This window comes from Sturnira hondurensis, unplaced genomic scaffold (assembly GCF_014824575.4).
Source record: "Sturnira hondurensis isolate 20B ecotype Veracruz unplaced genomic scaffold, ASM1482457v3 Scaffold0021214, whole genome shotgun sequence".
NCBI lineage: Eukaryota > Metazoa > Chordata > Mammalia > Chiroptera > Phyllostomidae > Sturnira > Sturnira hondurensis.
Genome location: NW_028093845.1, coordinates 3,881,120 through 3,907,041, shown reverse-complemented (window position 1 = coordinate 3,907,041; position 25,922 = coordinate 3,881,120). Strand labels below are relative to the sequence as shown.

Below are 25,922 nucleotides of genomic sequence, written 5' to 3'. Positions count from 1 at the left end.
GGTGGCACACCTGCGCGCAGTGGGCCCGGTGACAGTGGCAGCTGCAGTACCAGTGGGGGCCATGGCGGCAGGCTCAGGCGGGATGCCATAGTTCCTCTTTGACCCCGCCTCCACATACAGCATCACAACACAGCGAATGAGTTGCTCTGCTCTAGTAAACACCTTAGGGCTCCGATCCTGCTACTGAACAGGCATGAACAGCCCAAAAGATGGCGCAAGAAGAACTCAAAGTCCCAGAGCCAATAACTCTCAGTGACCGAGAAATTGCCAGCCTCTCAGAAGCACAATTCAAGACACTGTTTATCAGGATGCTCACAGAACTGGTTGATTATAGTCACAAATTAGAGGAACATATGAAGGCTAAACTAATTGAAATGAAGGGAGATGTCCAGGAAACCAATAGCAATGGAAAGGAAACTGGGACTCAAATCAATGGAATGGACCAGAAGGAAGAAACATCCAACCAGAAAGGAATGAAGAAATGAGAATTCAAAAAAATGAGGAGAGGCTTAGGAACCTCCAAGACATCTTTAAACGTTCCAGCATCTGAATTATAGGGGTACCAGAAGGGGAAAAGAAACAGCCACGAGTGGAACACTTATTTGAACAAATAATAAAGGAGAACTTCCCCAGTATGGCGAAGGAAATAGACTTCCAGGAAATCCAGGAAGTTCAGAGAGTCCCAAAGAAGTTGGACCCAAGAAGGAACACACCAAGGAACATCATAATTACATTATCCAAGATGAAAATGAAGGAGAGAATCCTAGAAGCAGCAAGAGATAAGGGGACAGTCACCTACAAAGGAGTTCCCATCAGACTGTCAGTGGATTTCTCAAAAGAGACGTTACAGGCAAGAAGGGGCTGGAAAGAAGTATTCCAAGTCATGAAATCCAAAGACCTACAGCCAAGGTGGCTCTATCCAGCAAAGCTTTCATTTAGAATGGAAGGACAGATAAAGTGCTCCTCAGATAAGGTCAAGGTCAAGGAGTTCATCATCACCAAGCCATTATTATATGAAATGCTAAAGGGACTTATCTAAGAAAAAGAAGATGAAAAATATGAACAGTGAAAGGACAGTAAACTCACAGTTATTAATAACTACACCTGAAACAAAAGCAGACCAGTAGGACAGCTAGATCAGAAGTGGAACCGTAGAAATGAAGAACACATGGAGGGTTAGCAATAGGGGAGTGGGAGGAGGAGAAGGGGGAGAAGGCACAGAAAATAGCTACGGGGGAGGGCAAGAATAGTGGGGGAAATATAGAATCTAAAGAACTTGAGATGTGGTTATAAACTAAGGGGGGGAGAATGGTGGGGGAGGGAGTGTGCGGGTGGAGGGGAATGAAGAGGGGGGAATAGAACAACTGTAATGGTATAATCAATAAAATATAATAAAAAATAAAAAACCGCTAATTTTCTTATAAAAGTTTGATTTAATAGTATAAAATTATATATATATCTTCATTTGGAAGCTAAATAAGTATAGTAAATTTTTGTAGTCAGTAATAACATTTTACATTCATAGAATTTGAAGGATGTTTTGTTTCCATCATCATTATGGAAACAGAGTCATTATATCATAAAAAAGACCCTGTGCAATAGTCGGTTCAGATGAAGATAAGCATAGATTTATATAAGAGCAGCTTTCTCATTCAGTTAAAAAATGATTAAGTACTAAAAACCCTGGCTGGTGTAGCTCAGTGGATTGAGCGTGGGCCTGTGAACCAAAGGATGAAGGTTAAATTCCCAGTTGGGGCACATGCCTGGGTTGCAGGCCAGTTTCCAGCAGGGGACACACCAGAGACAACCATACACTGATATTTCTCTCCCTCTCTCCTTCCCTTCCCTTTTAAAGGTAAATAGATAAAATCTTAAAAAATAAAAATGATTAAGTACTAAATTATAATTAGCACTTTTTCCATCAATTTTTATATTTGGATAGATGTCATTAAAGTTTTAAAATATCTCATTACTTAACATTTATGTAAAACATATTTATAACACATTTGTATGCTTAAGATCATGATGTTAGCCTTTGTTTTATAGTTTTTATTTTTATTTTTTAGAAGAACTCAGCAAAATAAAATTCCGGTTATTGTTGGACAACATTGTTTCCACACATAGATCAAACAGGCCAAAAAAATAAACTGCAACTTCATATATTAAAAAAAGGGAAAAAAAGCAACCTTATATCTGGCCTTTTTAACCATCTCATACATACCAACTACTTATGGAACAGCTAAATACATACACAAAAAAGTACTGGAATGATTGGAATAAGATTTTTTGTTGTTGTTTTTGCTTTTTTTTGCAATTTTTTTTTGTCCTTTGAGATTATAATGAACATGGTCACACCACAAGTAAAGTTGGAAGTAGGACAGGGAACACTGCAAAGGCTGGTTTGGTCATCCTGAGACCATTAAAAACAAAAACAGCTGGTCCTTCACAATATGTACAAAAATATAAAACGTACATTAAAAATACAAACACATTTTCCTTTTTAAAGTACTTTTAAGAAAAAAATCAGGGCCATGGAAGTTTCGGTTTTTTCCTTTCTTGTTGCAAATTCACGTTGTGGTCTTGGTTGGCGATGGAGAGCCCATGTCATCTGTGGGTGGCGCTGCTTGCGGTGGGCGGGACTCTCTACTCCAAGGTGACTACGTTTAGATTCTGAGACTGGGAGTGGAGGGTGACTACATCATTTTTTTTAATTTAACTTTTCCTTTTTTGCTGTCTAATCATTCTCATCGGTCTTCTGCTTGTTGTCAATATCATCCTCATCTTCAGGTGCCCATTTGCCTGTAGCTGCCTCAGCCTCCTCATCTTCATCCTCTTCCTCACCATTATCTTCTTTCTTCTCTTCCTCCTCTTATTCATCTACCTCATTGTCAGCCCCCTCACTGCTCCCCATTTTCCTCATTAGCATTGCCATTAGCAGGTGCATCTCTTCCATTCTCTGCCTCCTCCACAACTTCCTTCATCTTTAAGTCCTTGGTGGTGATCTCGGAGCTGGTATCCACAGCCACGTCTGACATGGTGGGCACGCCGCTGATCCAATGCAGCAGATTAAAAAAAAAAGCGAGAGTTTGAGGACTGGCAAAAATGTAGCTGTAGTCTGTGGCAACTGAGAAGGCATGTGGCGGAGGTGGCTACAGAGAGCTGAGTTGAGGGGCAGACACAGGAACAATGCAAAGATGGCTTTTCAGAGCAGCCAGTGTTTTACAGTTTTTAAATCAAGGAGCAAAGAGATAATCATATAACAAAATGAGAAACAAATGAAATTTACTTTTAATCCCTAAGATTCACGATATGATTTATAACTCATTGTCTTATTACTTTACTAAATGTTACCTATATTTTAGTGTATATTAAAAAGAAGTTACATATATAATTTCCTTTTCCTCTTTAAATAAATTATATCTAGTTTGGATGGTTATAACATGGCATTTGAGTTTCATAAGTATTATCAGTACTAGCTGTAAGATAATGTGAAGACATTCTTTGCAGTAAGTATGGCTTTTATATTAGTCTCTACCATCATTGGCTGTATCATTTGATACGGTTTGTATCATTAGGAGACAGAATTTTATTTTTTTGTTGATTGTTGAAAAAAAAACAGTTGACCCTTTATATTTCTTTCCTTTCTTGAGTAACAGTGAATTTGTGTCTCTAGAGGTGATCATATTTATGACTAAAATAATTAGACTCACATTGAATCGGTAGACTAGTACCATTCAAGTCAATGTTTCGAAGTTAGGGCATCGATTAATTACATGTATTGCCTACTTTAGGGTCAACCCCCAGTTAGAGAAGGTGACATCTGACCTCTTGTGACATGTTTGGCATTGAGATTTCTGAGATCTTCATCCTGTCACTACAGACAGACATAAGCCCAAACTGTAAGTCCTTTTTCTCTGTAGGTTGCAACCCAGATACATGCTAGCTAGCTAGCTAGCTAGCTAGCTCTTTATTCATTTATTATTTATTTATTTATTTATATTTTTAGCATTTCTTTTTAAAAATATTTTATTTATTTATTTTTAGAAAGAGGGAAAGGGAAGGAGGAAGAGTGGGAGAGAAACATCAAATGTGTGGTTGCCTCTCGTGTCCCCTACTGGGGACCTGTCCCCTAACCCAGGCATGTGCCCTGACTAGGAATCGAACCGGCAACCTTTGCTTCACAGGCCCGTGCTCAATCCACTGAGCTACACCAGCCAGGACATTACTTATTTATTACAACTAAATTATGAAACGATTTCTAGGAACTGCTTACCAAGGTTATTATTTTGTTTTGTCTCTCTGACAATTTCTGTTCCCTCATTAGACTTACTTTAGAGGAGGAAAAGGCTATTGCCTAAATTACTTTTTTGGAAATAAGTTTGTTTTTAAAAAGTACTAGTTAATATTATGCGGTATATGTAATCCCAGGAATTCTTCACAGCATTACTAACAACATTCTCACTTCAATCTACATTGATTTATTCTTTTGTACATCTTCTTATGGTTGCAGATTGGCAGATACACTTTACCGTTGTTAGTTACCATTATTATTTTATTTCACATAACACCTTTTAAAAATATATATTTTATTGATTATACCATTATAGTTGTTCTGTTACCCCCTTCATTCCCCTCCACCCTGCACATCCCCTCCCCCACCATTCCCCCCTTTAGTTTATGACCACGTGTCTCAAGTTCTTTAGATTCTGTATTTCCCCTACTATTCTTGCCCTCCCCCTATCTACTTTCTACCTACTGCGTATGCTGTATTCTGTACCTTCTCCTCCTCCCACTCCCCTGTTACTAACCCTCCCTGTGTTCTTCATTTCTATGGTTCCACTCCTGATCTAGCTGTCCTACTGGTTTGCTTTTGTTTCAGGTGTAGTTATTAATAACTGTGAGTTTACTGTCCTTTCACTGTTCATATTTTTCATCTTCTTTTTCTTATATAAGTCCCTTTAACATTTCATGTAATAAGGGCTTGGTGGTAATGAACTCCGTTAATTTGACCTTATCTGAGAAGCAGTTGATCTGCCCTTCCATTCTAAATGATAGCTTTGCTGGATAAAGCAATCTTGGCTGTAGGTCTTTGGATTTCATGACTTGGAATAATTCTTTCCAGCCCCTTCTTGCCTGTAACGTCTCTTTTGAGAAATCCACTGACAGTCTGATGGGAACTCCTTTGTAGATGATTGTCCCCTTATCTCTTGCTGCTTCTAGGATTCTCTCCTTCATTTTCATCTTGGATAATGTAATTATGATGTTCCTTGATGTGTTCCTTCTTGGGTCCACCTTCTTTGGGACTCTCTGAGCTTCCTGGATTTCCTGGAAGTCTATTTCCTTTGCCAGACTGAGGAAGTTCTCCTTTATTATTTGTTCAAATAAGTTTTCCACTCGTGGCTGTTTCTTTCCCCCTTCTGGTACCCCTATAATCCGGATGTTGGAACGTTTAAAGATGTCCTGGAGGTTCCTAAGCCTCTCCTCATTTTTTTGAATTCTCATTTCTTCATTCCTTTCTGGTGGGATGTTTTGTTCTTCCTTCTGGTCCATTCCATTGATTTGAGTCCCAGTTTCCTTTCCATCACTATTGGTTTCCTGTGCATCTCCCTTCATTTCAATTAGTTTAGCCTTCATATGTTCCTCTAATTTGTGACTATAATCAACCAGTTCTGTGAGCATCCTGATAAATAGTGTTTTGAAATCTGTATCTGAGAGGTTGACTATTTCTTTTTTGCTTAGAGTTATCGGCTCTGGGGCTTTCAGTTCTTCTTGAGCCATATTTTGGACTGTTCGTGCCTGTTATGTATGAGGAGCAGAGCCTTAGGGGTCCACTAGGGCGGGGCAACTCATTTGCTGGGTTGTGGTGCTATATGTGAGGGCGGGTTCAAAGGAAAGCAGTGACGGTCCCCTCTGCCGCCTCCTGCCGCCAGGGCCTCGTGGTCCGTCCCACTGCCCGTGAATGTGCGACCATGGTTAGCCCGCCTTCTTGCGCAGTCACTGGGTTCACCTGCTGGGACCTGTGTGGTCCTTCTCACTGCTCACTCCTCTGATGGTTTATCTGCAGGCGAATGTGTGACCAGGGTCACCTTGCCCTGTACCCTCACTGGGTCCACGCTGCTACCCCGGCTTCCTGCGTGCCTGGGTCAGGGGATCTTTCCTGCCCAACCCTGCTTCGCTGCTGGCTCTGCCCCTCTTACTGGTCCCAGTTGAATGGTTCGTCGTTGTTGGACTTCCGTATAGTTCAATTTTCTGTTCTTTGGCTGTGTCTTTGTTTACTAAACCCTTGTTCTATTCAGTCTTGGTTGTGGGAGAAGGCACAGTGTTTCCACCTATGTCTCCATCTTGGTAGAAGTCGACATAATAACACCTTATAGAAGAACTAACTTCCAAATACCCACAATTCACAATTCCTTAGTGCATTTTTTCCAGTATGCCATATTCTAGTGACACTCCTCTTGACTTGGATTGTGTAACTTGTTTTCATGTATGACATTTTTCTGCAGATTTGTGATGGGGCGGGGCGGTCACTGTGGGAGAGTCGGGAGGGCTTTATGGAGAGTTAGTGAATTAGTCCTTGCAAATTGGATGGGGTTTGGTGAGGTAGAGTCCAAGCAAAGGACTGTAGGGCTTCAAGTGAAAGGTAGTGAAAGGGCTAGGACCAGATTGGGAGGGTCTTTCCACCAGCTTTGAGATTATTACCCTGTAGTTAGAGGGGAATAGTAAATGTGTTTGAAATATGGAAATGGTAAAACAGGCTTAATTTTTTTCCTCCCCAAGTATATGGCAAGTAAATTGAGTTTCTTGAGTCAGCATGCTCTTCCGTCTTTTGGCCTGGTCTTAGCCTTTGTAATTTCCTGCCTGTACAGGGCAGCGCTTCCTAAGTGGTCTTCCAGGCTCCTAGTCTTGCTAGTCAGTTTCTTTCTATCATTGATGTCAAAGGTGTTTCTTTTAAAATGCCATTTTATGAAAGGTTCCATGATCGAGAGCCTTTTTCTGTTCCTGTGAAGTTCTGCTTCCCATCTAGGTGTTAATGCCTTGCCTTTCTCTTCAGTGTAAGGCGCTCCAGAAGCAGTGGGCGATCTCCCTCTGTCTGGGATGCCTGTCTTTCTGGATCATGTATAAGGCATACTCTACTTTCAAGGCAAATCTCCTAGGTAGTTGTTCCTGACATCTTTCAGTCAAGTTAAGTTTTGCATTTTATTAATTTTCTAGATTTAAGTCTTACTGTGATCTTAAAATCCTCTTGATTTCCCCATGGGATGTGAGTGTACATACCTGAACAGGGTATTTGTGCAGAGCCCTTCACTGTTAGACCCTCATATTTTTTCTTTTTATGCCCTGCTTCTGCCCACTCAGACCTCCGAATGATAAGACTATTCTCAATTGCTTTGAGTGCTCTATTATTTTGATTATTTATTTTGTGTTTTTCCTTTATTAATGGACAAAACAGACATGCCCTTTCTTTTAAGAAGAGCCAACTCAAATTTCATTTCCTTTCAGACTCTGATTGACTTCTCAATCTAACCAATCTCAGTCCCCTTGCTGTTTGCTCACAACTTAACATATATACAATTCACTTTTATTACTTGTGACAGTCTCTTACAAACTTTTAAAAATCTTTTTGCTTCCTTTGCTGCTTGTGAACTTTTCAAGGGTACAGCATACATCTTTCCTATCTTTGGATATTAGTGTGAAGCACAGTAACTGGGACAAGGCATAGAAAAAGTTTTTTTAAAAAAATAAATATTCAGTTAAATTAACTGAAGGAGCTGTTGGAAGCCACTGACTCATTTTTTTTGACAAGCACTGTACTTTATATGATTCATCTCATTTAATTTTCACAGCAGCTCCATGAGGTCTGTTGTTATATGTTCATTTTCCTGATGGAGAAGGTAAAATTGTTTAAAGCTTCACAAGTTGTCAAAGAACTGAAATTTGAATATAGGGTCTATCTGATGTCAGAGTCTAAGCTCTTAACCATTAAATGTTTTCTTTTGATTGTTAATTAATTTATATTTGTATCCTTGCACACTTTGAAGTTTTAAAAACACTGTCTTCTACATGGTACTTACATATTATCTAATTTCACCCTAACAACTGTCTTTAAATTACCCTCACTTTATGGGTAAAGAAAATGAGGATGTATAAATAAATTATTTGTCCCAGGTTTAAGTATTAGAATTAGGGAGAACCCAGTTTTTAAGCATATATTCTAAATTTTTAAATAAATTTATTGATTAAGGTTCAGAGATGTTTAGGTTTTGAAGTTTATTAATTTTTGTTCAACACAATTTTAAAATACTTGTATACTATCTATATATAAAGCACCTTGTAGCAGATCACTACTATTTTTAATTTTTTAATTGTAGTAAAATACAGCATGAAATTTACCATCTTAATCCTGTTTTAAGAGCACAGTTCAGTTGTGCAGCTGTCACTACTATCATCTCCTGAACTTTTTCAGTCTTGTAAAACTGAAACTCATCACCCCCACCCTTGGCAACCACAACCAACATTTTACTTTCTGTCTTTATAATTGTGACTAAGTGCCGTGTAGAAGTGGAATTATATAGTATTTGTCTTCCTATGACTGGCTTATTTCACTTAACATAATGCCCTCAAGATTTATCTATATCATGGTACATTCCAGGATTTTCTTCATTTTGAATATATACACCACATTCTACTTTTCCATTTATTTGTCACTTGGGTTGCTTTCCCTGTTGTGAATAAGTTTTGTTTTGAGCCTGGGTGTACAAGTACCACTTAGAGACCCTGCTTTCATCATTTCGGGTATATCCCCAGAATCGCTGGATCATATGGTAATGCTATTTTTAATTTGTTGAAGAAGCACAATACTATTTTCCACATTTTACCTTTTCACCAGCAGTGCACAAATATTCAAATTTCTCATTATCCCCATTAACACTTGTTTTCTGTTATTTTAATAGCAGCCACCCTAATGAGTGAGATGTAGTATTTAATTGTTGTTTTGATTTGCATTTCCCTAATAATTAGTGATGTTGAGCATTTTTTCATGTGTTTGTCATGCATAAATCTTCTTTGCAGACATGTCTATTCAAGTCCTTTGTATGATCAAGTTGTTTATTATTGGGTTTTCTGTATCTTCTGGACAATAATCCATTATCAAATATGTGATTTGCAAATATTTTTCTCCCACTTACTTAGTAGGTTGCCTTTTTACTAAGTTAATAGTGTCTCGTACAAAATTTTAAAATTTTCAGGAAGTCCAATTTGTTTATTTTTTTTTCTTTTGCTTGTGCCTTTGGTGTCATATCCAAGAAATCATGGCCAAGTCCAATGTTGTGAAGCTTTGATCCTATGTTGTCTTCTAAGTGTTTCATTGCTTTAGGTCTGACAGTTAGGTCTTTGATCCATGTTCACATTAATTTTTGTATATGGTGTTAGGTAAGGGTCCAGTTCTATTCTATTGCTCAGAGATCTCCAGTTTTCCCAGCACAATTTGTTGAAAAGACTGTTTTCCATTGAGTGGTCTTGGCACTGTTATCAAAATCATTTGAATGTATGTGTATGTGCATTTCTGAACTCTGTATTCTATTCCATAGGTCTATATATTTGTCTTAATGCTAGTACCACCTAGGTTTGATTATTGTAGCTTTGGTGTAGTAGGTTTTGAAATTAGAAAGTGTAAAAATCTTCTAGTTTTTGGGGGGGGGTTGTTCCCCCCCCCCCAAGATTGGTATTTGGGATTCCTTTACATTTACATGTGAATTTTAGGATGGGTTTTTCTGAAATAAAAGTTGGGATGTTGATGGTGATTTCATTGCATCTGTAGATCACTTTGGGTGATATTGGTATTTTAACTATTACTCTAATCCATGAACATGTGATATCTTTCCATTTGTTTATATCTTTAATTTTTTTCAGCAGTGTTTTGTAGTTTTCATTGTATACGTTTTCACCTTGTTGATTAATGCCTAAGTAGTTTATACTTTTTGCTGCTATTGTAAATGAAATTATTTTCATAGTTTTCTGTTCAGATAGTTGATTGTGTGTAGAAATGGAATTTGCCTTGGTCAGTGTGACTCAGTTCCATAAACCAAAAGGTTGCAGGGTTTGAAACCTGGTCAGGGCACATACCTAAGTTGTGAGTTTGGTCCCTAATTTCAGCAGGTATGAGAGGCAACCAATTAATGTTTATCTCTCCGCCCTCTTCTCCTTCTTAAATCAATAAGCATGTTCTCAGGCGAGGCTAAAAAACAAACAAACAAATAAATAAATACATACATACATACATACATACATACGTACGTGTGTGTATACTTTTTTTTTTTTTAAAGAAAAAGATGTCCTGGCTGGTGTGGCTCAGTGGATTGAGCACCTGCCTGCAAACCAAAGGGTTGCTGGTTCGATTCCCAGTTACAGCACATGTTTGAGTTATAGGCCAGGTCCCCATTAGAGGGCATGCGAGAGGCAAACACACATTGATGTTTCTCTTCATTTAGTTCTCCCTCCCTTCCTCCCTGCCTATAAATAAACAAACAAACAAATAAATAAAATAGATGGAACTGGTTTCTGTGTATTAACCTGGTATCCTGATACTTTGCTGGGTTTACTTGTCAGTTACAAGAGCTTTTTTTGTGAAGCTTTCAGAATTTTCTGCATATAAGGTAATATTTGCACAGATAATTTTACCTCTTCCTCTCCAATTTGGATGTCTTTTATATTTTCTTGTCTAATTGCACTGGCTAGAACATTTAATATTGTGTTGAATAGAAGTGGTGAAAGTTGCCCTTTTTTCTGAGCTTAAAGGTAAAGTTTTCTCTTAAAATATGTTGTTCACTTTGGGTTTTTCATATATGGCTTATATTATGGTGAGGTAGTTTCATTCTATACCTAATTTGTTGAATTTATTAAATCATGAAAGCCTCTTGAATCTTGTCAAATGCTTTTTTGTATCTATTGAGATTGATCATGGTTTTTTATGTTTTATTAATGTGGTATATCGTATTTAATGATTTGTAGAGGTAGAAACAGCCTTGCATCTATAAAGCACCCAGGGTAGAGCATTATGGTTTAAGTTTTTTTTAATTTCTAAAAGTAATATAACCATATTGCCAGATATTTAAAAAATTGAAAGCAGCTCTGGTGGCTGTGGCTCAGTTGTTTGGACAAGGTCCCACAAACCACAAACTGTGAGGTCACCAGTTCTATTCCCAGTCAGGGCACATGCCTGGCTTTTGGACTCTATGCTTCATCCCTGGTCAGGGTGCTTGTAGAAGGCAACCAGTTAGTGTTTCTCTTTTATTGATGTTTCTCTCTCTCCCTTTCCTCTCCCTTTTCCTCTAAAATAAAATAAAATAGAAATAATAATGAAAAACACAAAGCAGAAAAATAATTGCCTATAATTCTTGTACCCAAATTCAAGTAAGGGGCCCATTTTAATTTATTTTTGGCCATTTTTCATGCTTGTCTTTTCCTCTCATTATTTAGCCTTTTTCCGTTGTTACATGGTCACCATAAATTACCGTTAATAATTGCTGTGTGGTAGTCATCTGTTGAGAGTTTTCATTAATATACTTTGGGAGGGAGGAGGGATGAGAGAAGCAAGACAAACATTTATTGTAAACTTTACGTTATCTTTTTACCTTAAAATAACCGCATGTGTTGACACTGAATTTTACTTTACAAAAATGGACATGGGGATGCAAAGAGGAGGTTCAGTAAGTTGTCCAGAATCTTACAGCTAGTAGGTTGGGGAGCTAGTATTTGAACTGATATTTATTATACAAATATCCAGTAATACAAATAATTAGGTAAAAGCTGAATAAATGGTAATTAATGCAGGAGCTGTTCACTTAGAACACATTAAGAGCTGGGCAGTGGGCTCAGCTCTGTATGTTTATTATATCATTTAGCTTTTATTGCAACTCTATAGGCACCTGTTAATCATTTGCTTTTTCTTTATCATTTGCTTTTCTTTTGCTATTGTTACATTCTTGGATAACTTCTGTATTTCCATTTTTTTTCACTGTGTTCAGTGATGTTGCATTGTAGCCTTTCCCCATGCTTTGAATTACTTCCTTACAGTGGACACTCAGGTTGTCTCCAGTTTTCCCTCTACCACAAATAACCAGGATTGCTCCAGTTTTTTACTACCACAATAAGAATTTTAGTTTTCTATCTGTATGAGGAATTCATTAGTGTGTATATCCAGAAACATATTTCTCATCAATTATAGAGTATCTATACACTTAATTTCACTGGATTTTCAAGAGAGGATACTATACTCTACATGTTCATTAGCAGTGAACAAGGATTCAGTTTCTCCATGCGTCTGCATGTACTTGACATTGTTCACTTCCACAAATGTTGTCACTCAGATATTGCAGTTTGCATTTCTGTAGTAATGAGTTTTAGGCAGCCACTGGTGTTCCTAGATGATTTGGGGCTTGCTTTTTGTGGATACCTGTTTTTGTCCTTTGCCCATCTTCCCACTGGAGTTGTTTTCTTTTTTTGTTGATTTGCAGAAGCTCTTGTTACTCTAGACATTAAGTCCCTGATATACTTTATGCTTTGTAAACATGTTTTCTCATACTGTCATCTGTTTATTGAACAGAAATTTTTAATTTCAATGTGTTAACATTTAGTCTTTTATGGTAATGTTTGTACTTTTGAAATTTTATTTAAGGAATTTTTTAAGGTCACAAGAATATTCCCATGTATTTTCTTTTATTAATTATAATTTTACCTTTCACAGATCTTCAGTCCATCTGTAGTTCCTTTTTTATGTGGTGGTAGAAAGTAATCCAGTGTTTTTCTCCATAATGAGTCTGCTTTCTTCTTTAGAATTTAAACTTTAAAACTACAAACTCCTGTGGGAGATATTTTAGGGTCCCTTATGGCATGCAGTATAGTTTAATTATGTATTAGCAGTGCCTGTATTTGTTTACCCTCAGCCTCTGAAACCTCTTCCCATTACTGTATAAGCTGTATAGGTAAGGGTTTTTTCTGTTTTGTGCATTGGTATTTGCCAAGTACCAAAAAATAGTGACTGGCATATGACATTTAGTCAACAATCTATAACAATATTTGTTGAATGTTGTGTGGATGTAGACTCTTTCTGCTTTTGTGAACTAGTCTCTTTATAGTTTCACTCTAAGCATTGGTATAGTCCCTCATGATCACAACCCAAAGGTTATAGTTTGTTTATTTTTTTTATCACTAAGACCTCCTTTCCTGGTGGGCTTCAACTACAGTGTTTATCTCCCTGGCTCCCCTTGAGGTTTTAAAGTTCTACTTAATTTCTGAGACTCTAGGTTGTGTCTTTCAGTACTGGCAGATGCCCCTAAATTAAATGCAGTTTTTTTAAGTGTTTGGTTTGGTTTTCGTAATTTTCAGTGGAAGGATTGATTTGAATAAACTAATCAACCACTAATGGTAGCAGAACTGTCTCTATGTAAACATGTGTATGTAAACGTGTATGTATACACACACACAGTTTTAAATTTTGTCATTATTTGTAACAATATACTGTGAGCATTTTCTCACATTAACTTTTTAAACATTAATTTTTATTAAATGTATTGTATTCTATGGAATGGATATATATTTGTGTGTGTGTGTGTGTGTATAACTTATTTTCATATCCATAATTTATTTTACTGTTATGGACATTTAGATCTTTTTTGCCCTATAAAGTTTTGTGATGTGAGGAATATTTTTCTGTAGGAAAAATATTTATGGGACACACATAAATCTGTGTCTCATCCCAGATATTTCCAAAGAAGTAGAATTACTGAGTCAAATGATAGGGTCATCTATAAGGTGTTGATATATAACTGAAAAGTACTTTCCAGAAAGTGTTTTCAGTAACACTGTGTTGAGAGTGGCTATCTTAATTCATTTTTATCAGCATTGAGAATGATTTTAAATATCTTGCTTGACTGGCAAAATAATATTCTGAATTATTTTAGTTTTGCATTTTAAGGATAGAAGCTCTGTCATATTACGATAAATTATTTTTTTATTGTTTGCTGGTGATTTGAAGAATTTAATTGGTGATTATTTCTCCAGAGACTTTGAAAAAATGTCTTTGTAATGCTTATGTCATGGAGAAATTCCACATTTCTTATCAAGTCATGTATTTTCTATCTTTTCTGGGTTTTTCCCATACTATTTGTTCACAATGTGCTCTGATATCAAGAGATTAGATCTGTATTCACTTAAATTTTTATTTCAAATTTTATGATTCTGATGTTTCTGGTTGAGTCTTTTTTCAGCTCAGGTCAGTTTACCGGGGCCAGTTGGGAGCCAAGGGTACTGAAATTATGGGGCAGTACTAACCTTATCCAGTCATCTAAACACTTAACTTTGTTTTATTTCCATTACAGTGGAGGCCTCTGGACTCGATGATAGTGTGAAGCTGTTTGTAGGGACAAGAGGACAGTACAAGTGCTCATTATGTTTTCTAGTTAATAGAAAACATCGTTGCATTTTGTGGTGGTTTCTTCTCCCCCAGGATATGATTGTAATTACGGTTTTCTTATTGGTGTGCCCACCTCTGGAAATGTTCATAGCAAACAATGTGACACACAATTCTGAGAATGAATCATCATTACAGGGGTTAAAGATAGACAGTTACTTTTAGGAAATTATGGCTGAAATTTCTTACTTTTGTAAAAAAAAAAAAAACATGAAATCTGCAATAGGTGTTACCATTAGCTATATGTTTTTGTCTTGGAACATGCTGAGTTATCTCCCAGGAGATGAAACAAATTAGGATTGTGCAGCCTGTTGCTTGGATACACTCTAGTGCTCTGCAGCAGTTGGGAAGTGTTGCCTTGGGGGAGATATAGGGAGAATTACAGGAAAGGAAATGGATGGAATGGGAGAAAATTAAAAATTCACTAAAAAGGGTCAGAAACTATATATAACATTTAAAATAATAGGTATTTATGTACCATTCATGATTTATGCTAAGTGAAATTAAAATAAAGTAACAGGCCACTGTAAATGCATGCATCTCAAATCCAAGTAGCTATTTTTGCCTTTTATTTGAAGAAGAAAAGTCCCTGGGTAAGCATCCTGTAAAAAAAAAAAAAAAAGAGAAATCTGGAATGACCTTAATGTGATTTATTAGCACAAAAGTATTTGTACTTGAAGAAAACCTGCCTGAGTACTTAATGACCTGAGGAAACAAATAATGGATTTGGGACGGTTTGTTTTATTTAAGGCATCACAGAAGTTACTCAATTCTTCGGAATTTATTTGTGATTTACTCAGATATACTTAGCCTGCAGTACACAGTAAAAGGACATTACTTCCCAGTAACCTCTAGAGCCCTCTGGCTCATTTCTGCATTTTAAGAAAATTGATAAGAGTCAATATATTTTCTAAAAGTATAGAAAAGTAAGGGAAAAGTAGGAATTCCTCAAGTTTAGGAATTACTTTATGAGCTTGTGTTTGTTGACAGTTGACACTTTGTGTTTTCTGTCACAGTAAGTATTGAACCAGGCAATTTACGTTGCTCATATAAGGTTTGGACTTACTGTATAGATCTGAGGTCCCCAACCTTTGTGGCACCAGGGACCATTTTCGTGAAAGACAATTTTTCCATGGACAGGGGTGGGGGCTATGGTTTCAGGATGATTCAAGCACATTACATTCAAGCTCACCTCCAGCTGTGCAGCCCAGTCCTAACATGCCCAGACCAGTACCAGTCTGTGGTCTGGAGTTTGGGGACACCTGGCATAGACCACACACACATAAAGAAACCTGGCACATCAGCTGTGCAGCTAAGTATGTTTGAACTCTTTGTCATACTTACGTCTTCTTGCTAATTCATTGTTTCCTATTTTGTTTTATTATCTTATAATTTGTAATCTTAATTTTGTGTTCAAATCTACCTTTTGCTTTGTTTTATTTACAGTTTGCCCCCAAAGATCTGATACTTTGTTCTAATTCTTATTTTCTAATATTTTTATATAAGTCATTCAAAATTTAAATGATACATGTATATAAATGTATATACATATAAGTTACGTATATACATTTAAGTTAGAAAATGATATACATATAAGTTTTATGAAAATTGCTATTCAGTTATTCCACTGTCACTTGCTAAATATTGTTACGTTTTTCTTTCTCTCTTTTTTGTTGTTGTTGTTGTTGTTGTTGAAAGTTCCTGTACATACTTCTATTACCTTTTCTAGTCTCCCGCTTTGCAAAGTTAGGAACCTACCTGAGACTTGTGGGGCTTCCTAAGCCATTGAGGCAGCAGGGCACCCATAGGTCAGTCAGCACTTACCATGGTGTCCTAGCCATAGCTCCCTTACTTGGCGAGGCTCCTAGGGAAGCTCTGGGAGATCTGCCATGTACCAAGTCACTGCCTGCCTGCAGAACCGCCTGCATCTCTATTTTCCCTTCCTTATTAATGCTTATCTTTTGCGTTTAGATTCACTTAGACCCATTTTTAGATATTCTGATCTTTTGTATTGTTCTTTTCTTTGAATTTTTGTGTCCTGCATTGTTTTTAAATGTTGGTATTGTCACCTGTAATCAATTTCATACTAGCTTTATTGTCATTTTCCAACAGTACTTTTTTTTAAAGATTATATTTATTTATTTATCTTTAGAGGGGAAGGAGAGAGGGAGAGAAACATCAATGTATGGTTACCTTTCGTGCGTCCCCTGCTGGGAGTTGGCCTGCAGAGAACCAGCCTGCAACCCAGGCTGTGCCCTGACTGGGAATCGAACCGCAATCGTGTGGTTCGGAGCTACACCAGCCAGGGTGGGAAGGAGAGAGGGAGAGAAACATCAATGTATGGTTGCCTTGTGTGTGTCCCCTGCTGGTAGTTGGCCTGCAAGGAACCGGCCTGCAACCCGGGCATGTGCCCTGACTGGGAATCAAACCGCGATCATGTGGTTCGCAGGCCCACACTCAGTCCACTGAGCTATGCCAGCCAGGGCCCAGCAGTACTTTATAATAATTTTTATTGGGCAGAATTAGTCATTACTGTTTTTTTTCTTTTAAACATTTTTATTGTAGCATTTATTTGATTTTTGGATGCTTTTTAAGCTCATAAAATCACATATTCAGAGATCCTGAATTGGTTCCTGGGACAGAAAAACAGTGGAAAAACTGGTGAAGCCTAAATAGAGCCCATAGTTTAAAATACTAAAGTACAAGATACACCTTGTTTTATTGCACTTCACTTTATTGCACTTAACAGATGTTGCAGTGTTTACAAATGAGAGGCAAGACCTACCTCTGCCAAAAAGATTATGACTTGTTTTATTTGCAGTAGTCTGGAACCATGCTCCCAAAATCTTCGAGGTATGTCAGTGTACTAGGATCAATTAATAAATTAAGGAATGTTAATTCCTTAGTGTTAGCCAGGAGTTTCAGATACGGCACCATCCTACCAGCTCTCTGGGGGGATGGCTCAGCAAATGGACAATGGCCTCTGCTCAACCCAGTGCCAGATACTTCAGTCTCCCCCTATATACCACTAATGCCCTTCAAGCTGCCACCTCAGTGCTGGAGCTCAGAGGGAGGGAGTCTGAGTAGGTGAGTACATACATGTGTGGGTTCCCCAAGAGAAACTGTAGGGTTCCAGCAGCCTCCTCCCCTGACTTAATCCCTCCCCACTGGTTCCACATCAGAAGTTGTGGAGACTTACCTTCCTGACACTGGAATTCTGGACTTGGGGGGCCTGGTGTGGTTCTGGGACTCTGCTCCCGAGATACCCTTCTTGAGTTTTTAGCCACATGGGTGTGGGGCCCAGTCTAGATGGATGTGGTTTCTTCCATTCATAGGTGTCAGACTTTATTCACGTTAATTTCTGACATTTGTGAATGATGGTTATTCTATATTTTCATTGTGTTTTTGATGTGGTTGTGTGAAGAGGCCAGCAATCTCTGCCTGTGTCATCTTGACTGGGAGCCTAAAAAGAAATTTTGATAATTTATTATTTGATATAAGATTCTAACATTAGAAGCTGGGTAAAGGTTATATGCGAATTTTACTATTTTTGCAGCTCTTCTGCAAGTATAAAATGAATTTGAAATGAAAGATTTTATAAGATGCATTGAAAATTTCTAATGCTCATGTGTATTCAAGCATCTGTCTAATGCAATTTGTCTTCTGCTCGTACTGGCGGCACATTTCCTGGCTGCAACTGCAGATAGGTCAGCAAATAGGTCCTATGATTGGAAGGCCTTAAAGGGGAGGTAAATAGTGCCTATTGAAAAAAAAACTAAATGTAAATGTAACAAATATTTAAAGCAATGTATGCATGTTCTTAGTTTCTAGGCAACACTTTTTAATGCGTGCTGGATAACTTAACTCTAATTTTCCTAAACTCAGACTTTTCATTGAGAAAGCAAAATTCCCTTCTCTGAGCCGTTACATTCCCAGACTGTAACGTACTAGGAGGAAGCACTATTTGGCATTAATGGAGTCATCATGTTCTATATAGAACCAATCTTTCATCCATATCCTCTGTTGATCATCCTGTCCCTGTGAAAAGGGCTGCCCGAGTCCATCCTAAGTCCCTCCCTCTTGAACATTTTTGTGACTATTCAAGAGCAACAATAATAAATGCCTTTAGCTTACTTCAGCTCTCTTTGAGCTAAGGAAGTTGAGCCCAACATGCTATTACTAAGGAGAAAGGAGAGCTCTTTCTTTACTGTGTCTTGACACCAAACTGTAAAGATGTTGGTATGCACAGAAACTAAAAGACCATCTATGTGGTTAAATTCAGTGGATTAAAATATGACAAGGAGCCCTGGTTGGTGTAGCTCAGTGCATTGAGCGCGGGCCTTCGAACCAGAGGATCGAGGTTCGATTCCCTGTCAGGGCACATACCTGGGTTGCAGGCTGGTTCCCTGCAGGCAACTCCCAGCAGGGGACGCACGAGAGGCAACCATACATTGATGTTTCTCTCCCTCTCTCCTTCCCCTCTAAAGATAAATAAATAAATAAAATCTTAAAAAAAACATGACAAGGAATACTAGTGCTAATTTTGTTTTCATTTTTAAAAAATGCAGTAAACTGGGACTGAAAAGGAATTTGCTTAATAAAAGATAGCTACCAATACCCTGTGGCCAGCATCGTATTTGTATTTATGTTTATCAGTTTTTGTTGGTCAATAACCTTTGGCAAGTGCCATGTTTAATGCTTGAACTATTGTAAGAATCCCTTCCATGTCTGAAATGAGGATACACACTATTACCTAGGGTGTACATTGTACTAGAAGACCTCATCAGTACAATAAGGACAAGTTTAATATACTCACTAGACAACAGTCTTAAGTTAGACAAATATAAAACTAATAAGTCAGTTTTAGCGAGGTTTTTGAATAGATATCAGCAACCACCAACCAGAAAATATTAAATCCCCTTTTCAAAATGGATCAAAAAACTATGGTACATTTACACAATGCAATTCTATGCAGTAGAAAGAGAGAAGGAGCTCCTACCCTTTCTGATAGCATGGATGGAACTGGAAAGCATTATGCTAAGTGAAATAAGCCAGGTGTTAAAAGACAAATACCATATGATCTCACCTTTAACAGGAACCTAATCAACAAAACAAACAAGCAAGCAAAATGTAACCAAAGACACTGAAATAGAGAACATGCTGACAATGACCAGAGGTGAGAGGGGAGAGAATTTCAGGGGAAAGGGGGAAGGGTGTGCAGGAACAAGTATAAAGGACACATGGACAGAAGGGGGGCGAGTGGAAGTGGGAGGGAGGACAGGAGGGCTGGGGAGGTGGACTTGGGATGGGAGTACAAGGCAGAAAATTGTACTTGAACAGCAATTAAAATAAAGACAAACTAGTAAAATAAATAAATAAAACTGGCATTATGTAATAAAAAATGCTACCTAGAAAAATGCAAAAGATACGTAAGAATTTTATGGAGAAAAATATTATAAAACTTTATTAAGGACATAGAGGAACATACAAATAAATGAGTAGATATACCAAGTTCATTAGTGGAAAGACCTAATTTTGTGATGCTTGTTCTCAGATTAATCAAAATTTCAACAATGTTTTTTATGGATATGGAAAACTGATGCTAAAATAATTTTGGGTGACTAAAAGGCCAAGAAGAGCCAAGATGAATTTAAAAAGGAGGGGAACTACCTAAGATTGGGAAATTTGTATGGAAGAAAGGAACTTGTCATACATTGTGGGATTGATGTTAAATGGTAATTACTTTTATAAGTAAAACTAGTCTTTAGCTAATAGATGCATCAGCAAAATCTTGAAGGGCATATTGTGAAAAATTGTCTTCTTCCTATCTCTCTGCTGAACTCAGTTCTCCTGGAGATAACCTTTTGACAGTTCTTGGAATATACCTGTTGAGCTCTTATATGTATACAGAGATTATTATATAATGCTTTCCAGAAGTGTTTCTCATTTTATACAATGAAATCTTCCCACTGATTTTCTTTTTTAAAAAATTGAGGTATAATTGACAAATAACCTTATATTAATTTCAGGTGTACAATGTAACAACTCAATATTTGTGTGTGTTGCAAAATGATCACCACAATAAATCTGACATTCATCACCATACTTAGTTTTTGTGATGACGAAGTTTTAAATCTTCTTAGTAACTTTGAAATATGCAATATGGTATTATCTAGAGCCACCATGCTGTATGATACATCCCTATGACTTTATTTTATAACTGACAGTCTGCACCTTTGACACCTGTTTTCGGTTATTTCACCCCCTTTACCTCCTTACTTTTGGAAACCACCAGTCTGTTTTCTATATGTGTGAGCTTCAGTCTTTTTCCTTTTTCTTTTCTTCCCTTCCCTTCCCCTTTCCCTTCCCCTTTCCCTTCCCCTCCCCTTTTCCTTCCCCTTCCCCTTCTAATTCCTCCCCCCCTCCCTCCCATTCTCCCTCCCTCCCTCCCTCCGTCCCTCCCTCCCTCCCTCCCTCCCTTCCTTCCTTCCTTCCTCAGGATTCCACATATGTGTAAGTGAGAACATACAGTATTTGTCTCTCTCTGTCTGACTTAATTCACTTATACTTCCCTCTATCAGGGATATCCAACCTTTTGACATCTCTGGGGCACGCCGGAAGAAGAGTTGTCTTGGGCCACATATTAAAATACATTGTGACACGTACATAGTCACAAAAAAACTCATATTTGAAGTAAATTGATGATTCTGTGCTGGGCCCCATTCATAGCCATCCTGGGCCACATGTGGCCTTGGGTCCTTGGGTTGGATACCCCTGCTTTTAAGTCATCCATGCTGTCGCAAATGGCAAGATTTCCCTCATATTTATGGCTAATATTTAATTATATATACAAGGTATATTTTCTTTATCCAGTTTTTCAGTCATTGGACACTTAAGCTGTTTCTGTATCTTGGCTGTTGTAATTAGTGCCACAGTGAACATGGGGTGCATATATCTTTTTGAATTAGTGTTTTTATTTTCTTTGGATTAAATACTTGGAAGAGGAATTGCTGGACCATATGGTAGTTCTCTTTTTAATTTTTTGAGGAACCTCCATACTGTTTCCCATAGTGACTGCCCCAGTTTACATTCCCATTAACAGTGCACAGGGGTGGCCTTTTCTCCACACCTTTGCCAAGACTTACATCCTGTCTTTTTAATGATAGATATTTGAATAGGTGTAAGGTTATATCTTATTGTGGTTTTAACTTGTATTTCTCTGATGATTATTGATGTTGAAAAGTCTTTTCATTTGTCTGTTGGCCTTTTAAATGCTGCCTTTGGAAAAATATCTATTATTCAGATCTTCTGCCCTTTTAAAAACAAGATTTTTAAAAAGCTGTTGAGTTGTGTGCATTCTTTATCTATTTCATATACTAGCTCCAGTATCATGATTTTTTTTTAAACATGTTAGAGCTATGCCATCGAGGCATCTATAATACTGCTTCATTTCTTTAATGATTATATAATAACCCTTGATACAGTTATCTTATAAATTAGCCAATCCCCTAAAATGTATATTTAGATGGTTTTTAGTGTTTTCTTGCTGATAACAATGTCAAAACGAATTTCCTCTTGTCTGTTATTTTACACATATATAAGTATATCTAGCCCTGGCTGGTGTAGCTCAGTGGATTGAGTGCAAGCCTGCGAACCACAGGATCGCGGTTCGATTCCCAGTCAGGGCACATGCCTGGGTTGCAGGCCAGTTCCCAGCAGGGGACTCAGGAGAGGCAACCATACATTGATATTTCTCTCTCTCTCTCCTTCCCTTCCCCTCTAAGATAAATAAATAAAATCTTTAAAAAAAAAATAAAATAAAATATCCTTAAAAAAAAAAGTCTATCTAGAAACAGAATTGTGGTACTACCACACATGCCTCTGCAGTACTAATTTACATCTCACCAGTGATGTGTTTTCCCATTGAGCCCAATCCACCAGTGCAGTGAGTCAGACTTTCTGTCTTTATGAATCTGACAGATACAAAGTGTTATTTTGTGGTTTTTCTTAGGTCTTTTGTTATACATTAGAGTATATTTCCCAGCCCTGACTGGTTGGCTCAGTTGGTGGGAGCATCATCCCACGTACCAAGAGGTTGGAGGGTTCAATCCCCAGTTGAGGTGTGTATTGGAGGCAACCAATGGACGTTTCTTTTTTTCTCTCTCTCTCTCCTCCTCCTCCTCTCCTTCCCTCTCTTCTTACCCTCCTTCTCCTCTCCTCTTCCTTTCTCTGTAAAATCAATGAACATATTCTTGAATGAGGATTTAAAAGTGTATTTCCCAGGTTATCATTTGTATTTTAATTTTGCTTGTGTTTTTTCATTATGTAAAAATTGCTGATTTTGTGGTAAATTTTTAATCTTTTTATATCACCTTGGTGTTTCTTTTAAACTTGGGAAGGTTTCTCACACCAGGATTACTCTTTAGTCTTTCCTTTCTAATAATTTTTGGTTTTTCCTTTTAATATTTAATTTTGATCTCTTCGGTATTTTTTTTGTTGGTACAGACTAGGGTAGAACTACATCTCTGTAAATTAGCACGCCCAAGGTCCCAATGAGATGAGTGGATCAATCAGTCTTTCACCTGCTAATTTAAAATGCTGTCTTTATTATAATCTAAATGTGTATTTGAGTCTTTTTCTGAACTTGATGCTTTGTTCCATTAGTCTGCTCTCCATGCACTGGTTCCATGGTATTTTAATTACTTTTGTACTATAATGTTTTCAAATGTGATTTAACTCTTAAAGAATTCTGGGAAGGTCTTACTGAATTTTCTACAGAAATTTAGAGTGCACTTTCCTACTTTGTGGTGGTGTTAAATTATTATTATTATTATTATTATTATTATTTTATTCATTTATCTTTAGAGGGGAAGGGAAGGGGAGAGGGAGAGAAATATCAATGTATGATTGTCTGTCACGTGTCCCCCGCTGGGAACTGGCCTGCAACCCAGGCATGTGCCCTGACTGGGAATCTAACCGCCATCCCTTAGTTCGCAGGCCTGTGCTCAGTCTACTGAGCTACACCAGCCAGGGTGTTGTTAAATTATTTTAAAGGCAAGTTGGATTTTATCTTTTATCCACATACCAGGTATGTCTTCCATTTGTTCATCTTCTTTAGCATCAGTAGAATTTCAGGCTTTTAACTCAGATCATATCATTTCTTCTATTTTTTACTAGGTGTTTTATTTTTCTTACAATTTTTGTAAATGATTGTGGTCTTGTCTTATTTTAAATCTAATTAGTTTTTTGGTTTGTATAGATGAAGGCTAGTAATTTTAGTATAATAACTTTTACTCGTACAAGTAATTGATTAAATTATGTGATTATTTATTATTGTACATCAGCTGGTTTCCTTGATATTTGATCTGCAAATAATAGTCATTTTAACTCTTAACCAACTTTTATACCCCATTTCTTTCTCTATTTCAGCCATGTTGGTTATCTTTGGCAGAGTGTTAAAGACATCTTTGAATATTACTGGTTGGGTTAAGGAAGTATTTACTCATTTCTATTTTGTTAGGGGCTGGGTAATAATTTTACTAAATACCTTCTCAACATGTACAGAGTTCTTAATAATCTCTCACTTTTGATTTGTGAACTTAAGAAATTATATTTCTGGGTTTCTTAATATTCCTAGAAATCCTGGAACTAAACACTTGGTTATGGTACATTATTTTGATATTTAGATTTATTAACATTTATTAATTTAGGCCACTATTTAACATTAGACTGTATATTTGAGTATTTTATTTAGTATTTTACCAGTATTCCTATGGGACTTTATTTTTTGCCTTTTTGGGGGGTTGTTACCATTATTTTGCTGGATCCCTTGCTTTTCCTTTTTTATTCTGTGTTGGAAGAGTTTAAGTCACATTGGAGTTGTCTGTTCATTAAAAGTTTGTTAGGATTACCATAGGAATTTATCCTTACCTTCTGTTTTGGGGGAAGTTCATTTTCAATGTCATCTTTCTTTGAAAACTGTCCTTTTTAACAATTCTGTTTTTTCTGTGGGCAAGTTTTGGTCATTATATTTTCCTAGAAAATTATAGTGTTTTTCATATATTTTTGTACAGAAATTAACATAGTAGTTACTTACGGCTGTTTTAATTTTCTTTTTACATAGGGTTATGTCTCTGTAGACATTTCTTTTTTTTTTTTAATATTTTATTTATTTATCTTTAGAGGGGAAGGGAAGGAGAGAGGAAGGAAACATCAATGTATGGTTGCTTCTGATGCATCCCCTGCAGGGGACTGGACCCTGCCGGAAACTGGCCTGCAACCCAAGCATGTGCCCTGACTGGGAATCGAACCGCGATCGTGTGGTTCGCAGGCCCGCACTCAATCCACTGAGTCTGTAGACATTTCTTATTTTGTATGTTGTTGTGCTTTATTTCTTCATTGTTGATTAGATCAGCTAATGATGTCTCTTAGTTTTCTCTAAGAAGGGGCTCTTGGATTAATATTATTAGTTCTATAATTTTTGCTGTTTAACTAGCACTGCTTTAGCTTTTTAATAATTTTTTTGCCATTTTTAGAAAATCTTTTTGATTCAGTGGTTTGTGAGAGTTTTCTAGCCTTGTTATTAATGTCTGATTTAATTTCATGGTGACTAGCAAATGTCTTGCACTATTGACATTTGTTAAGGTTGTGTTTATGGCTTATTTTATGCTCAGTTTTAATGACTTATTTGGACCTATTGGAGGTAGTTTTGTGTTTCAGAATAAATTCACCTAGATTTATTTCATCAATAAACTTAGTTAATTAAAGGTCTTCTTTGTCCTTAATTTTGTTCACTTGATGGTTTTGTGGACTGAGAGAAGTGCATTAAAGTTTCATAATACTGTATTTCTTTCAGTATTCTCTTATTTCTTATAGTTTTGCTTTATTCACTGCCTGAGCCCTGTTTGCCTTTTCAAAAAATTATTTCTGCCCAGTTGCAGTGTTATCACAGCTTCATTTGAATTGTATTTTTGTACTGTGACTTTGCCCATTCTTTTTCAGTCTTTCTGTCACTATAAGTTTGTCTCTCCTAAACATTGCTTTTTTTTTTGCTTTGTGATTTAGTCTGTCTCTTTAATTGTTGAACTTAACCAATTCGTGTTATGAAAAAGACAAATTTACTTAGTTTTGGTCCTCTGATTATTTAATATACTACCTGTTTTTGTTTCTTTATTTTACTACCAAAATATTTTACTACTATCTTTATTTTACCAAAGATAATGTGTCTCTTACGGGTTTCTTTAGATAATTTGAAAAGTTTGTATTTTCTAAGGGCTTTGTATTTTCTTGTATTTTCACAAGTTTAAATAGTATTCTTAATTCCTAAGATAATCTCTCTTGGCTCCGTATAATAAACAGGGAGAACATTAGTAGGTTTTTAATTTGACTTATCTCCCATCTCCACATTCAAAACTTCAGTTGGTGTTTTTGTTCGTGATGACCTTTATATATCAAA

General features: G+C 36.9%; 1 protein-coding gene and 1 pseudogene across 10 annotated transcripts in view; one reads left to right on the top strand and one right to left on the bottom strand.

Annotated features, from left to right (window-relative positions):
- The window catches only part of ZMYND11 (zinc finger MYND-type containing 11), a 157,163-nt gene that overhangs the window by 73,956 nt on the left and 57,285 nt on the right, over positions 1-25,922 (top strand). The window contains exon 2 of one of the 10 annotated variants that reach the window (XM_037031946.1): positions 3,792-3,899. The exons of the other annotated variants lie outside the window; for them this stretch is intronic. The gene's annotated coding sequence lies outside the window, so the exon portion shown is untranslated. The remainder of the gene's footprint in view (positions 1-3,791; positions 3,900-25,922) is intronic. 10 annotated transcript variants of the gene reach the window in all.
- On the bottom strand, positions 2,720-3,084 carry LOC118977167 (prothymosin alpha-like; annotated as a pseudogene).